The 16,660-nt window shown below is 47.3% G+C and overlaps 1 protein-coding gene across 1 annotated transcript in view; it reads left to right on the forward strand.

The window, feature by feature from the left end:
• Positions 1-6,034: 6,034 nt before the first annotated feature.
• Positions 6,035-16,660, forward strand: part of LOC138472517 (protransforming growth factor alpha-like) — a 528,662-nt gene continuing 518,036 nt past the window's right edge. Inside the window, exon 1 of the mRNA XM_069610741.1 lies at positions 6,035-6,113. The gene's annotated coding sequence lies outside the window, so the exon portion shown is untranslated. The remainder of the gene's footprint in view (positions 6,114-16,660) is intronic.

The following is a 16,660-nucleotide window of genomic DNA, read 5'->3' on the forward strand; positions in this document are numbered from 1 at the left end:
CCTACCATTGATGTATCCATGTGCCTACCATCACTGTATTAGTAAACACTGGCTTTGTTGCAGCATGTGACACGTGTTTTTTGTCACACTCTTTTGCATGTTCTATTTAATGCTGTGCGTCTCACATGGATGGGGGACAGTACTGATTTACTACCATCTTGGTGTCCTAGTCAGTTCTGCCATGTCTATGCTACATGCCATCTGTGTGCTGGCATGTGTTATGTTTGTGGATTGTCCATGCCACTCACAGGCTAATGTGCGAGGCAGGTGCTGTGCACCATGCAGCACATGTGTTGCTTTTCCATTTTGGAGTCCTCAGTGTCTGCTTTAAGGGTCCCCTTCCATTTCATTGCCAGTGCATGCATGCCAGAGTTAGTGTCATGTGTGACGTGTGTCATTAATGTATTCGATGTGTAGATTGTGATGCCTATGTGTGTCGGCTATGCTGTACATGCCTGTCTTCATTACTTTTGTTATATCTTTGTGCAAGTGATGAGGCATTAGATGCTGTTGAGGAGGAGGAGATGGCACAGGGGCAGGAGGACTCAGAGCCCCAACCAGGCACCAGTGGTGGACGTGGGGTGGTGGTGCAGGAAATTCCATTAGTCCTACAGAACATCCTGTCCACGGGTGTCTCTGGGTACACCTCCGATGACCTCTATGGCATAGGTGCTGAATCAGACATTGAAACAAATGTCCCGTCGCAGCTGAGTGTTTCTGGCAGGGATGCTGTTCTGTCCAACCCACCTGCACTGGGGGTAGACCCCTCAATGGGGTATTCAGTGTTGGAATGTCCGCCTGTGGCAGTTACGGATGCATGGTCACACTCCACTATATGTGCTCCTGTTCCTGGGCCAGCAGATCAAAGGAGGAATGCAGTCCTGCAGCCTCAGGCAGTGCCAGCACAGCAAGGTGAACATCACCTTGGCCCAAACAGTTGTTGTGTCCGTCAATGCGGTGGCCGCGCGCCACCAGGCAATACTGTGTGGGAGAACTCCATGTATACTATTGCAGCACAACAGGGGGCATTGTGTGAGATGATGGCTCAGGCCGTGGATAGGGTGGCCACTTCCATTATCCCCCCAGAAAGGCAGGTGGAGCTCCAGCAGCAGGCAACGGAGTCCACGTGCCGCTCACACAGGGAGGAGATGTTGGCGTCCAACAGTGACCGACGGGCTGAACTGGAGACTCTGCGCACAGCCATATCTGCAGAGTCAGAGGCCCACAGGGATGCCCTGAGGTTAGAACAGAGGTCCCTCAGAGATACTCTGGGTGCACTTGAGGTGCCCCAGAGTACAAAGTCAGAACAGCAGCTGGAGCAGCTAACACGCACAATCTCAGCTGAGCTCCAGGCAACCCGTGAGGAGATCCGGGCATCACGTGAGGCCTTGCAGGCAGAAGTCTGTGCTATCCGTGAGGTGCTGCATGGGGATCTCCAGACCATCGTCCTGCAGAACCAAACCTTTCAGACCTGCATGCTTGCTGCCATGGAGGAGCATGCCAGGGCTTTGCGTGGTCTGCCTCCCATACCACGCACACCTTCCAATGTACGACCAGAGGGTGATGACAGCGACGGCAGTTCTCCCACTATAGGGTAGCCGTGCAGGCTATGAGCCCATGGTGTTTTTTTTTTCCTCAACATCCACGCATGTGGGTGTTGGGGTGCACCCTGTACCTCCTCCCTCCTCCTCCCTCCTGGCTCCTGGGTGGGGTGCCCCCCCTGGTCGACACATGGCCACTTTTGATTTTTCTTTTTCATTTTTCTTTTTTCATTTTTTTTTCATTTTTTTAATTTTATTTTCATATTTGATAGTGATTTTTCCTTTTAAATTAGAATTTGATTTTTAAATTTGCATTTTTTCCTTAGATTTTTTTCAGATTATTCTTTTTTTAAATTTTATTTTCATATTTCATTTGATTTTTCATTTTTTCATTTTAATTAGTATTTTACATATTCATTTTTACTTTGTTATTTTTGTTTTACTTTTAATTTTAATTTTATTTTAATTTTTCATTTCATTTTTTTAATTTACATTTCCTTTTTTGTTGATAACTATTTTATTTCAGATTGTACATTCATGCGTGTTGCTTTGTGTGGCTCCCGTAAGCATCCACTGTGTGTTCCAGCTGGGCACATGCAGGATTGTCCTGTGTTTGTATTTGAAACTTGGGTTCCAGACACATATGCCACTCCTGCTTCCCGTTTCCATGGGCTCGCAAGGGTGTGACCAAGTGACAGTAATTTACACAGAGGCATTGGTCTCCAAAAGTTGTGTGGGCAGTCTGTAGTCCAAACTGTGTATACACCCCTAGTGGGGAATTGGTGATGATTTCTCCACTGCATGGTTGATTTGTATATTGTATTCCATACAGGCCATTATGCATATTTGCATGTAGCTTCTTCATGTCTTAACTAGCCTGTCTCCATTGCAGATGTAGTTCATGTTGTATGCAGTACAATGGCACATTTACCTACCAGCAACACACTGGAGATGGAAGTGGTGGATGTGCTACCTTTGTCAGGTTGTGACACTTGCACTACTTTCATTTTTTACTGTCTTACATTGCCACTGTTGAGTCCTGTATTAATGTTTTGTCTTGCTTGTAAGTATTTGTTCATGTGTGCTGTTTCTTTTTCATTGGTGAGAGGGAATTGTCTCTGGCCTGTTTCCATTTGGGACGGTGCACTTTGTGACACTTGTGTCATGTGTTGTGCATTCATTTGGTTGCTTTCACATTGATGGGGTTAGGGAGGGGTTGGGTGACATGCCACTATTTGGGTGTACTATTTTGCAAGGGGGTAATCCTTCATGTTGCATGGATGTGTGCCTTTTACTGACACAGCATTGGGTCTGTTTAAGTAGCTAGGGATGCACACAATGTAGCACTTCCAGGAAAACAATCTCAGGGTGGTATGGTTGTGACAGTTGACTGTCCCTTTTGTCATCATCATCAATTGTCAGCTGGTATGTGCCAGGCCTGTGTCCACTCCGCAGGGGTGAGATTTTAGGTGAAGAAATATGCCACAAGCTGGGTACGGGCTGCCTCACCACGTGCCCTTTCCCCTCCCATGCGCAGTGGCCGTGCATGTGGTTGGGGATGTGGGGACACCACCATGTCCACCGGCATGCCTGCCGGGTGCAACGTTGTGCAGGACACATGCTGCCACTATGATCCTGCACACTACTGGGGGCGCATACAGCAGCTGCCCACCAGAGCGGTCAAGGGAGCGAAAATGTGACTTGAGCACTCCGAATGTGCGCTCCACTATGCACTGCGTTGCAATATGGGCTGTGATGTATCTTACCTGGGGCGGTGTGGTAGGGTTCCATATTGGCGTCATCATGTAGGTGCTCAGACGGTAGGCACTGTCCCCTGGGGAGGTGATAATGGTTGTCATTAGTTGGGTGTTCCCATTTCTCAGTGTCTGACATGTATGCATGTGCAGAGGCATTTGTACTCACCAATGAGCCATGTGTCGCCATGCCTCCCAGCTTCCAGTTCCCGGTTTAGGGGTGACATTCTGAATATAAAGCTATCATGGCTGGACCCCGGATAGTTGGCATATACTGAGGTGATGATTCCCTTGGCATCACATACTACCTGCACGTTGATGGAATGCCAGTGCTTGCGGTTTCGATAGATGTGCTCAGTGGCACTGCGAGGACGTAGAGTCACATGGGTGCAATCAATGGCACCTAGCACTTTTTGGGAAGTGTGCCACCCTGTAAAAGTCCTGGACCACGGCCTGCCTTTCTGCAGGTGTTCTGGGCAAACACTGGCACATTTACCTACCAGCAACACACTGGTGATGGAAGTGGTGGATGTGCTACCTTTGTCAGGTTGTGACACTTGCACTACTTTCATTTTTTACTGTCATACATTGCCACTGTTGAGTCCTGTATTAATGTTTTGTCTTTCTGGTAAGTATTTGTTCATGTGTGCTGTTTCTTTTTCATTGGTGAGAGGGAATTGTCTCTGGCCTGTTTCCATTTGGGACGGTGCACTTTGTGACACTTGTGTCATGTGTTGTGCATTCATTTGAGATTCATTCATTTGAGATTCATTCCACATACGGACTGAGGGGCGTGCAGTCATGATCGCCAACACCTGGTGTAGGCAGCGTGACTGTGAGATGCCCCCAACTATGGCACTTGTCTGCTGAAATGACCCAGTAGCCAAGAAATGCAGTACATTGAGCACCTTTTCCAAGGGACTCAGTGCTTGAGAGCACAGGGTGGGTGATGTGAGGTCATCCTCCCACTCCGCAACCAGTTCTAGGATGATTTGGGATGGAAACCTATACCTCCCATAGACCTGGTCATCAGGCATCCCAAAAGGGCTGGTCCTGGGTAAAAAAATGCAGAGCCTGGCTATCCTCCTCCTCCTGCGGTGTCCCACGACCACTGCTGCGAGGAACGATATATTTATTGTAGTGTATGAGCTTGTTTGTTGTTTGCACGCACTTTTATGCTGCGCAGGGCCGCTTACGCCTGCTTCCTGCTGGTGTACGTGTTTCTGTATTAGCGTGTCTTTTGTGGCGCGCACGTTTCCCCTGTTCGATTCCATGATTACGTGTTGTTAGCGCTCGTGTGGGCGATGCGAGAATTTAGCAGCGGTACTTCCCCTGTAAAGCCCACATTTTCACGTGTTGTTCCCCATTCCGTGTGTTCCGCCCCCTTTTTAGGTGTGTGCGCTGCCCTGTGTGCGTCTTCACTAGCCGTCTCGCGCCCAGCTTTAGGAATGTCGCAATGACGTGTGCGCCACACGCGAATTCGGCGCACATTTCAGGTAAGCCACGCGCAGCTCATTCCATGAATCGACAAACAGCTGCGTGCACACCTTTAGCACGTGTGCACTGCGATTTTCACGCTTGCGCTCCCCTTTTCAGCGCACATTAATTCCATGAATTACCCTGTAAATGCCTTGATTAGTAATTTCTTCAAAATATTGGAAGTTACCAGCACAATAGTGGGACAATAAATCCCCACAGTTGTTGCTGCCCTAGAGACTGCTGGCAAAGGCCAAATACACAGAACTTTGATGAACATTTCGTTTCAATTAACATTTCTTTTCAAGAACTGTTAAGCGAGCAGGGGGTTAGCTACAAAATCCAAAGCCTAATAGGCATTTAGTTTAGGTCTTAGAATTTCCTTACAGTGTAGGGCCAGTTAGCTAGATTTTGGACTGAGGAGAGGCTTTTTATGTTGACTGAAGATCCTGCCTAGCACTGTAGGGGTTTCAGTTGTAGATAGGGGACACCATTGTAGCTGTTCACCCAGGTACGGGAGAGTTTTAATTTAAGTTAGTCAACCTCTTAACCATGTCCAGTGGTCCAACTCCAACTTCTCGCTCGCCACAGTATCAGAATACGTTGGTAGCAGCTGGTAAATATTGTGATTATCGTCCCATCTAATAGCTGGCAAATGATATGATATGATATGATATGATATGGCATTTGTAACGCGCCTATACAAATGGTGTAAGCACTATGGGATGTGATAGAAATACATTGCAAATGATGCATCTGATTCTATTATGGCAGTTGATGGCAAATAGTGTAACTACCAGGACATATCAGGACTGTACCTCACAGCACAGAAACTAGTTTACTATTAGCTTTGTCCCGGCTTGCTTGGTTTCCGTTTTCTCCAATATATAACAATTCAGCAATGTCAGAAGACAGAAGGAGGTCAGGAATGATCAGATCTTGAAATGTTGACTGAGAGGCCAGTTTTCATGCAGAACTGTTTTGTATAAGATTACCATTAATAAACTGATTTCTCTCAGTCAGTTAAAAAATGTAATGTTGAAAAGTGGGCTGCATTTTATCAATTGAGGTATATTTGAGCCTTGTTATTAGTATAGTCCGATATATGTCCCTGTCAAATACAGTCCTGCAGCCTTGAATGTGCATAGACGGGTCTAGGCATCACATTCAAAAGGGGGTGACTTTTGTGTCAATTGCAGAGTCAGTGAAACAGAAAGGTTGATGTGTTTATGCTGTAAAAATTATATTCATTTTGTACCAGCAGCAAGAAAAAATCTGATTGTCTGCCAGATGCTGTCTGATAACCACCATGAAAACAGGAGAGTGGGCTCCTTCAGATCAGGTAAAGACAGTTTGCTATGTTCTGTGGCTTTATATGCCTTGACATTGTATGGGTATTACTTGTTTAGCATATAAGATGGGTAAGACGCTTCTTCATTATAGTGGATGTTGAATTAGCGGGGAAGAAAAGGGAATAGGTCAAGGCTTACCTTCGCCCTTTCAAGTAGCACTGTAGCCATATATCTCCATGTACTAACTACACAGGTAGTGCTGATGACCTCTTGACTTTGCCATAGTGGCTCTAGGGCTGGCCAAGCTGCTGCTTTATGGTTTATGGGCCTTCCAGATGGAGATAAGACACATAGAGCAACAAGGGCCAGTTGCAAACTTATGTTTCTTTCGGTAGTGGTGTTATTGTAGAAATGGGCAATTTTCAGAGAGGCAGATCATGGACTTCTACCTGCTCATACACTTCATCCAATTGCATTCTTTCAGTTATTTCAAGTAGTCTGTGTCAAAGTCTCATGCTGATAGCTAATGGATAAGACCAGGGTGACGCTGGTTGTCTGGGACCATCACCCGATCTGGCAAGAAGATCCTGGAGCCGGTATAATGAGGAACAACCAGGCTGCCCAGTCCATCTCTAGCCTTGCCTCTATCTCACATAAAACCCACACAACCAGTCCTGGCTAGATAAACCTATGTCACCATGTAGGCGGTTTAAAAGAATGAAAGTTAGGACTTAAATTGTTGAAGGGCTGTGGCACTGCGTATCAGGGGAACACTCAATATTTACACTGAGAATTGGGGCAGGGTGAAAAGTAGGTCTGCAGCTGTAACACACGCAAATGTTGGGAGGCCCTGACCTGCCTGGTCCGCGAACCCACGCATGCACTAAAAACCTAAAACATGATGTCACTATCATATTGAAGAGCTGATAGCCCCAGTGAGGTGAAGGGAATACTGCAGACTGCACTATGAAAACGTAATGGAGGACTCAGTAAAAATATCCTTGGCTGGCAGCACCACAGGGTGGTCTGCCGTCCTAGTACAATCAAGCGAGGAAGCTGTAGTCCTAGGGCCCCTCTCCTAGTCATAAACTCAGTTTATAAACCAAAGATACCTGAAACCCTTTGACTATTTCTCTATGCTCTGTGCCCACCAGACGGTGGATATAAGGGGATTGGAAATAAGAGACAGTAGGAGAGTCACAGGTATAGCGAATGTGGCAGAGAATAGTGGATGGCAGTGCAGAAAAGAAATCAGCAAAGAAAACAGATGTAGATAGAGAAAAGCAGAGGCAGAGGTGTAAGAAGTCAGAGCTGAGGCGTTGGAGAAAGACGTGACAATGGAGCAGGGATAAGTAGCCGTGGAGGCAGAAAAGAGTCATGAGAGTGGGGAGGAGGAAAAGGAGTCAGACTGGAGTATTTGACCAGGAAGTAATATTACATTTAAGTCCTTATCAGTATTCCTACCTTTAAGAGGAGTGCTTTGAGTCATGGAAAGAAATTCAATTTCCCGTATTCATAAATAGTTTTTTTGACCAAAGATGCATAGTTAGAAACATATGTGTGCCCGTAGTTTAACAAACCCAGTAAGGCTAGTTGTCTGAGTGTGCAAGGGTTATGTAAGTGTACATATTTTTCCAGAAATTATGAGGAGTGCACACTCCCCTCATGTGTCAATGAAAACCCCCCAAATGTAACTTCTTTATGTGCAATTTCTGATTTTTTCAAATTGAATATCTCTTTACTAATGATTTAATCCACTTTTTTTTACATGGGTGTTCACATCTGCATCAATTCAATAGATGTCATCTACATACTGGCAACAATCTGCAAGGCACTGTATTCTGTTTTAGAATGTTCCTGGGCTGTTGTTGTAGCCCTGAGGGATTCTTTTGAAACAGTAATACTTCCCTTGAAAGGTAATGCAGTGTATTTTAAGCTCCATGAGACTAAAGCTTGTGTGAAAAATCCATTATCCAAATGTAATACTATTTTGTATTCGTACCTCTGGATGTTACTCAACAGTCCAGAACTGTGAAGATTTTGAACTGCCTCAGTGTGTCTGTGTGCATGTAGTAATCAGGGCCAAAACAATGCCTCAATTTCTTTTGGTTGCTCCCCCTCTAGGTGAATTGTAACTACATAAATGTCTTTGATTTCTATCTCCTGCAGGAGTAATTATTTGTACTTGCTGTTTTGTTGGTGTATTTGTGAAAATTGCTGCTGTTGTGATGAATCCTACGGATCCCTCACTGTACCCATGCCTAAAGTCTCCTCCCATGTGGCCAGGGAAAGGCACATGCTTCCTTATCCTGACATTGAGTGTGGTGTACTGCTGGAAGATCACCGGGGAGTAAATAGGGCCCAGGTTGGTGAAGTGATCCCATGGAATGAGGCACAGTTTTCTCCTTGGAAAGGGAGTAACCTTTCTTGTATACCAAAACATATAATGGCCTATTGCCATTGTAAGGTATCTGAACCCTATGTTAGGTTCAGAAATATTGGCAAAGTGCGTGCAACATCTTTAACCACTTTACATAAGGCGGAACCTGTGATAACGTATATGGATAAAAATCCCCCTTGCTTCCAAATGTACTGAGAAAGTAAACCTACAAAATAAATAATAATAATAATAATAATTTAGCATTTATATAGCGCTACGAACCCTCAGGCATCTGAGCGCTGCTCATTATTACCCACGGTATGGGTGCTCATTTCTCCACCTCGGAAGGATGAAAGGCTGAGTTTGGCCCTGCTGGGATTCAAACCTGCGTCAGCAGGCTCTGCAGAGATGTCCAAGCGAGCGCTCTACTCGGACCGGCTGCAAATGTTGGCATATATAAACTGATTTTCCCGTCTGTGATAAAACCTGATGAAGCATTTTTTAAAAGTAGTAAATCAACAGTTGGAACTAATTTTGTTTCTGGTGACTTTAAGTCCCAAGAGTACTGGACGGAGAAGAGGGCTGAAGAACAATACAGGCCTGAAGAGCAGGCAATTAAACTTAACAGCTCCGACCTCGGAGTCTGAGATGCTTAAAAAGCTCCCTCAGGTGCAGCCCATTAGCTGTGGTCATGGTTGGAGGAGTAGTAGAAGTTGTAGCAACAGCAGAAGCGGCTGGGGGTCCACAGAAGTGGGAGGAACGGATGGACGCCAGGATTTTCCATCAGCTTATTCCAGTTGTCAGTCCTGAGGTGGTCCGGTTCCACCAAAGTCTGGCTTGCAGAGGTTGTGCAGCGGGAATCGTAAGGTTCGAAAGCTTTCCCCCATGTGAACCTGATTGCAGAGCATTCACAGCGAGAAGCATGCAGCAGATCGTGCCTGGTGACTGGCGTGTTCCAGAGGTTTGTGGTGGTCCGAACTATGTGCCTGCCTGCTGGTGCCGAAGGCAGCTTGATGTGAGAAGTGTGCTGTAATACAAAGACAACATAGGAATGACTAAAGGTTGAGCACTAACCTGGACAGATGCACCAAGCAATGAGTTGAGAATCCTCCTGGTCGCCCTGCACCATCCAGCTAATGAAGCTAGGAAGGGACAGGGTTTCCAGGGAAAGCCTCTGGGGAATAAAACCTTGCGATGCCACCTGCCACAGGAATCTCTCTATCTCAGGATTCTTGTCTGGGAGTGCTTGAAAGGCATTGTCTGTCTGGATGATGCCTTCAATATGCAGATGGAACCAGGAAACTGCCACAAGGAGAACGGGGGTTACAGAAGTCCCTACCCTTCCCTTAAACATAGGCCATTTAGGAATTTGATTTCCCTGAATTCCTTAAAGAGATACCCAACAGGTCTGTAGTAACGTCTTCAATGATAGCAAAAGGGTAAGGACATAGTTAATCTTGTAGAAGGTCAGCAGCACTCTATAGGAATAGTAACTGACAAGTGTGAAAGAATGTTAGAGGAATAAAGAAGAACAGCGAAGAAATGAAAGCAGAGGGCTGCGCCCTGTATGAACCCAGATCGCCTACCCGTTCCTATGACACGCAGTCCTGCTATGGAGAGAGCCGTTCTGTTCTGCGAGGGTTGGATCGAGTTGACGGCAGTGCTGTCTCTATCAGGAGTGCGCAAGGGCTTGTAACATGCTGAGGATGCAGTTAACTGACAACGGAGGGATGCTGTCAGGAGAGAGAAGGCTGGAAGGGTTAATGACCGGCTCTCGTGTCGGGTAACCTAGGCAGCAGTGAAAGCATATTCCTACCCGGAACTCGAGTGGCTGTAGAGAGTCGCTGGAAAGCATGGGAAGCACGCGAGCCGTACAAAAATACAGTCTGGATCTAGAACAGAGAAATGAGTTAGCAGAAAGTCAGAATACCAGGATGCAGGTAAGAAGAGTAGAATGTCTAGAAACTGACTCACGAAGCACATGCTATTAGGAGTAGCTACGTAAAGTGCTCCTGCTTGTGGCTCTGTTTGAATCCTTGTTGCTACAGGGGGCAGAGTCTCATGCACATAGTGAGCCTGGAAGACTGGAGCGAGTCTCAGACCACCAGCCTCCATCTTGGGGGAAAAACGAGATAGCACAGCAACATGCTTCCAGCGCTGCCACAAGGACCATCGGCGGCCCTGTCCCATGACATGTGCCCGGTCGAGAAATTATTCGTAATAGAAGTCCTGCAGCCTGTGACAGAGGGCGAGAAGCCAGTGAGTGGTTCCGCGCGTTCCCAAGCCTTCAGGCATCGCAGGTGGGCAACTGTAATCAATTTCTTATCACTCGGGAAGGAGTGAAATTGACTGAAGCTGACGGCAGCGTGTCAGACGATAGAGTGTAACAATTTTATCACTCACGTTTAGAGAAATACGCTATGAAAGAGGTTTTTGAACATTATAAATTACAGAAACAGCTTTAACAACTTTAATAATGGTTGTGTGTACATAAAAGTGATTCATGCACGAAGACAGAGCCTAAGTAAAACCACAATAACATTGTATCCTGTGAAACTAAATGTTAAACCTCAATATTGTGAATCAAAGCGAACAAACAAGCATTACCTTAAGCCCAGAATTGAACACGCATTGCCCAAAAGAGGCTAAAGAAAAGGGGGAAATAACTTTTGCTACCAGAAGAAAAGGGGCTGATATGATACTCTTAAAGTAGAGCTTGTAAATGAATGACAATGATGTAAAAGAACCAACAGTTAGTCATGAACTCACATTGTTGAAGCCAATAGAGGTTTTAAATTGAAAGTACTTGGTTGGTGGCTTGACAAAAGACAAGAGTGGATGAAGAACGGCAGAGAAGAAAGCTGGTGTTAAGAAGAGAAAGAGACATTGCCTGTCTGGTAGAGGTAAAAGGGCATTGGTGGAGGGGTGCTGTTGCGTGCAAAGCAAGATGGCTGCCTGAGTTTGTGGCTCCGCAGCCCGGGACCTTCGCATGGTGTAGCACACATCCTTACAGTGCACACAACAAAACAGAAAAGGTGAAATATGTAACCAGAGGGTTACATCGATCCCCTGACCAACATTGGGCTCTGTCCGCCCCACTGCCCCGCCGATGGCCTGCATTTTATCTGCCGCCCCTCTGACCGCTGCTTGGCCTGTCTGCCTACATCGCAACACTCAAATCTGCGAGGGTGTCGTAACAGGCTGTGCAGGCAAATTGGGTGGGGGCGGGGGCTGCAGGGCTCTTCCCGCTCCTTCTGCTTCCTATTGTTGCAGGCATGCCCTCAGCCGTGAGTTTCCTGCCACGCACGAAGAAACCCAAAGCGGCTTTGGTGGCTTACCTCGCATTGCTACCCTCAACACGGTGAGTCGCCGCTTACTACCGGAACCCTTATCCCTCACCACTGCTGGCATAGCTCTGGGGCCCTCTCCTGCTCCTCATCCACGGACTGCTCTGGGCTGCTCGTTCTGCAGATCCCAACCGCTCTCCCCGAGCAACTTGCTCCCTGTGGCTTGGCTGCTGAAGCGGGTACTCTGCCTCACCTATTACTGCACTGCCTGCCCTGCTGAAACCTTCACACTCCACAGCAGTGTTGGCCTCCTGTGCTATGGGCCATATATGACCACCAGCTAGGGCAGTGACACTGAAGTTACCCCCTCCAAACCCTGATTAGTGGGCTCGACTTCGGACACAGCACCCACCACAACTGCTGCTCTTCCCCCAACTCATACTTACTTCTGCTGTATCAATCTGCTTACCTACCTGCCATCTCAGCACAGAGCGCGGCCATGACCAAAGAAGGCAGTAAAAAACAAAGCTCCTTGAACATGTACACCAAAACGACCCCTAAAGTGTTGGGGGATGCTGACGAAACTGGAGAGGGCCCTGCTGCGCCTGCAACTGGGGAACCCACGGAGTTGCAGCAAATAATGGACTTCCTGCAGGAGGGGTTCACCACCCTCAATGCTAAACTTGATGACATGAGTGGCACAATCAGCGCTATAAAGGCCTGCATGGACAAAACCAATTCGATTCCTAAGTCACCGAGGCTGAGACGAGAATTGGGCTGGCAGAGCACGACATCAATGCGCTCAGGGCTGACGTAACCTCACTTACCAAGCAGGTGCAGGCCATCGGTAAGAAAAACAATGATCTGGAGTCCCGGCACAATAACCTGCACATAATCGGGGGTTCCCGAGGACAACATTGAAGGCACCATGGAAGATTTTGTTGAACGCACCCTCCTTGACGGCCCCAAGCTGTCCCCCAGTTCGACATAGAGCATGCTCACTGTTCACTGACCACAAAGCCTAAGCCAGGAGCCCTCATCGCCCAATCATTGCCTGGGTCCTGAATTACTGTGACAGGGATGCACTGTTGCTGGCTGCCAGGGCCAAATAGGAGTTACTGCTGGCCTCTAACAGAATTCATCTATATCCTGATTTCTCAATCACTGTGCAGCAGGAACGGAAGTACTTTCTTGCAGTGAAAAGGAGGCTTTGCGACCTTGGTGTTAAGTATGCCATGCTGTTTCCAGCTAAGCTCAGAGTTGAACACTCTTGGAAAATGTACTTCTTTACAATCCCGGAGGGGGCAATGAAATTCCTCAAGCAGAACTTCACCCGGGTGAACTGCTTATCCCTTCTGTTTGTCGCTGGTTGTTGCTACATGTTGTGTATGTGACTCTGACGCAGGACATGCTGTATTCACTTTGGTATTCGGTTACCCCCTACATGGATAATTGTTTACCTCCTGCGCACTAGTCACCCACATATTATTGTGCATTTTATACTTGTTACATACTATACTGCTGTGTTGAAGGCCGGGATGTACGCTGCAAACAGTCCCCCATTCAATGTTGCAAAGGTTGTTGGTTGGGTTGGTATGGGGTGTTCACTTCTCGGATTGGGAGGGGGCTGGGCGGCAGTTGGGTGGGGAAAGATAAACGGAAAATGCTTGACATATGCAATGGGCTTTTGGGTGAGCTACCACACCTTGAAGATTGTTTTGTAAGGTGCTTTTTGCTGGCCCGTACAGGGCCCATGACCTACTTCCTGCAATGGCGGTTGACACCCGGATGCGCATGAGCTGGAATGTTAAGGGATTAGGTAATCGTGTCAAGATGCAGAAACTTCAGTTTTATGCTGAACGACATAAGGCCCGCATCCTCTTCTTACAGGAAACACATGCACTAGCTGCAGGATGTGAGGGGTTTGGCAAAAGCCGGGGTACACATCACTTTTACACACAATATTCCACACAAATCATGATCCTTATTCACAAATCACTGCAATACGTACAAAAGGCCACCTATGCAGATCCCATTGGGCGCTGTGTTCTGGTGCACAGTACACTATATGGTTTGGAGGTGGCAATGTTGAACATATATGGGCCCAATGTCAATAACCCTGACTTTTACTCCCAGGTGATAGATCTCCTGGCACCGTATCTCCTTGTGCCCGTCCTGTGGGGTGGGGACTTTAATACCATTGTGGATCTTAACCTAGATAGGTCCAGCAGTAAGGCCTGGCAGCTGTCTACGGCAGCCCGGTCCATACTTGAGAGGCAAACGAGGCTGAGGGTTGAAGACGCCTGGAGATTGTTAAATCCATAGTCCTGTGGGTACTCCTTTTACTCAACACTGCATGATTCACACTCCAGGATTGACCAGTGGCAGGTATCTGGGACATTAATAAACTGGTCAGTGGGAACAGATATACTGCTTAGGACTTACGACATTCAAAATCCCCTCTGCAACAAAATAACTTCACTCCAAAATAAAATCAAAATAAAAAAACTGCCCTACTCAAGATTGCCTTAGAAACTCAAGATACCATACTGCTTGAGTCATCATTCAAACAATCCAGACCTAGCCACCAATTCAAATTCAACTTCATCTCCATTGCTAAGGCCGAATAGATCATCTCTTCCTTCAAACCCTCCAAATGTCTAAGAGACACCTGCCCAGCTCATATCATCAAAGAAGCTGCCAAAAAACTGGCTCCTTTCATCTCCACATTTATTAACTCCTCCTTTATATCCGGCTCAGTACCCACCAATCTCAAAGATGCCTGGGTACTCCCCCTACTGAAAAAACCCAACCTAGATCCCAACATTCCCACCAACTACAGGCCTATTACAACCGTGCCTTTTCTGCTTAAAAGCCTTGACAAAGCGGCCTACCTCCAGATTCAAGCCTATCTGTTACGCTCATCTGGTCTCTGTGGAGGCGTTGGGGCACGGTTGCAGCCCTCCCTGGTGTTAGATCTTCCCCTTCTGGTTTCGTCCCCTACGGATCAGCTATGGAAGGCGATAATTGGTGGCTCTGCTCCTGTGTGGATATGGGAAAACATGAATGCACTGGTAAGCGACTGTGGTATCTCCCAACCCCTTCGACCCAAGGTGCGATTTCTGTGGGCACGTACCGGCCCATAAGGCTCACCTGATTAATGTAAATTATGAGCTCTCCGTCTGCTACTTCTGGCAGGGGCGCTTGTTGCTGGAATCTAGTTCCTTCACTGATTCCTGAGTATTAGTCCAGTCTGGCTGCGACTAAGTTCCTCTTTCCGCTTTCTCTCAATGTCTTTGTCTTTTCCCTCTCAATGTCTTGATGTTATTGCTCTCAATGTGGTTGTTTTGCCCTGAATAACGTTTCTCTCTGTTTTCTCCCAAATAGGTGGTAAAGCGGCCCAACAGCGGCTGTGGAGGTGCGGAATGCGGCTGAGCGGGAGATGGATGCGACCGCAATGTCCAGCAGCAGGTGAGTGATGGCTTTAGGGAAGGCGTGAGGTTTTAATGGCAGCGAGCCCTTAACGTAATGTCTGTTAAGTGTCTAACCTTGTCTTTTGCCTTTTCTTTGCAGGCGCTGCAAGTTTGGATGTAGTGCATCGTGCTGCGATGCCTAGATGATGCTGTCTGTGCTCCGGAGTGTTTGCCGGTGAGCCAAGTTGTCATGAGGAAGCGCACAGGTAAGAGCAGGATTTTTTTTTATTTCTTTAAAAACTTTCTTTAACAACACAAACAACCAACCAAGTAACCGCCCCATCCCACCCACCCCGGTTCACACATGAAGGCAACACAAGTAAACCAGAAGCTGCATGAGCGACAAGACCAACGTCCCATAGATAATCCACCGAATCCAATCAAGTCCGAACCCAGCGTCCTTATAATCCTAATCCTCCATGCCAGCCAGGCTGTATAACCCAAATTGCCATAATCCTTGAAAGAGGCCTCAGGGAGTGGGCAAAGATCCCACCGCAAGGCTGGGCTGGGTGGGGGATTCCTGTGTAACAGGGGACTTAGGGCCCTCCCCCCTCGACTGCTCGAGGAGGCATAGCATATATGCATCCCATATCTGGCTGTCACCCCGACAGTTCCCTCTCATTACTCCCCATCTAGTCTCCATATCATTGCAGTACAAAATGTCCTTTGACCATTGGGCAATTGTCAGACTCCTTGAAACCCCCCACCCCATAGCCACTCGACGTTTTGCTAAAAATAAGAGAAGACCTATCAATTTCCTAGTCCCCTTAGGTATCTGCTCAGTGTACCCCAATAGGGCCACCACAGGGTCTGGTGTAAGCTGCTGCCCCACAATATCTCCAACCACCGCAAAAACCTGCTGCCAGAATTGCATCAGCTCCTCACACTCCCAGGCCACATGGAGAAATCCTGCTGCCTCCTGTCCACATCTGATACAGGCCCCCGACCTTTGAGGGAATTAATCTTTTAGTTGAGCCGGGGAGTAATAACATTGGTGCAAAAACTTAAAGTGGATCAATTTAAAGTTTGTGTTGATCTCCCCCTTCCTAATCATCTCACAGCAGTACTCCCATTTATCTGCAGGTATTTTCCTTCCCAGTGACTTCTCCCACATCTCCTTTGATGACGTCCCAAAACCCGGTCTGCCCCTCAGAGCCATCCCATACAATTCAGAGAGGACCCGCCGCCCTATGCCCACCCCTATCTCCTTATCAAGTATCCCAGCCTCTGAGGGCGGTTCAGGAAAAGATGGGAACAGCTGCTGCAGCGTCACCCTCACTCTATAGTACTGAAACACATCTAGTGCCGAAAGGGCCCCTTTCTCCCTCAGCTGATCGATGGAGATGAACTTCCCATCTGGAAACAGGTCCCCAAGCTTAGTGACACCTAACCGTTTTATCGAGCGGTAATGCCTCAGTGGTCAGCCAATTCACCCTCACCCTAGCCCCACCAGATTG

Source organism: Ambystoma mexicanum, chromosome 8, assembly GCF_040938575.1.
Source record: "Ambystoma mexicanum isolate Mex_15411 chromosome 8, UKY_AmexF1_1, whole genome shotgun sequence".
Taxonomy (NCBI): Eukaryota; Metazoa; Chordata; class Amphibia; order Caudata; family Ambystomatidae; genus Ambystoma; species Ambystoma mexicanum.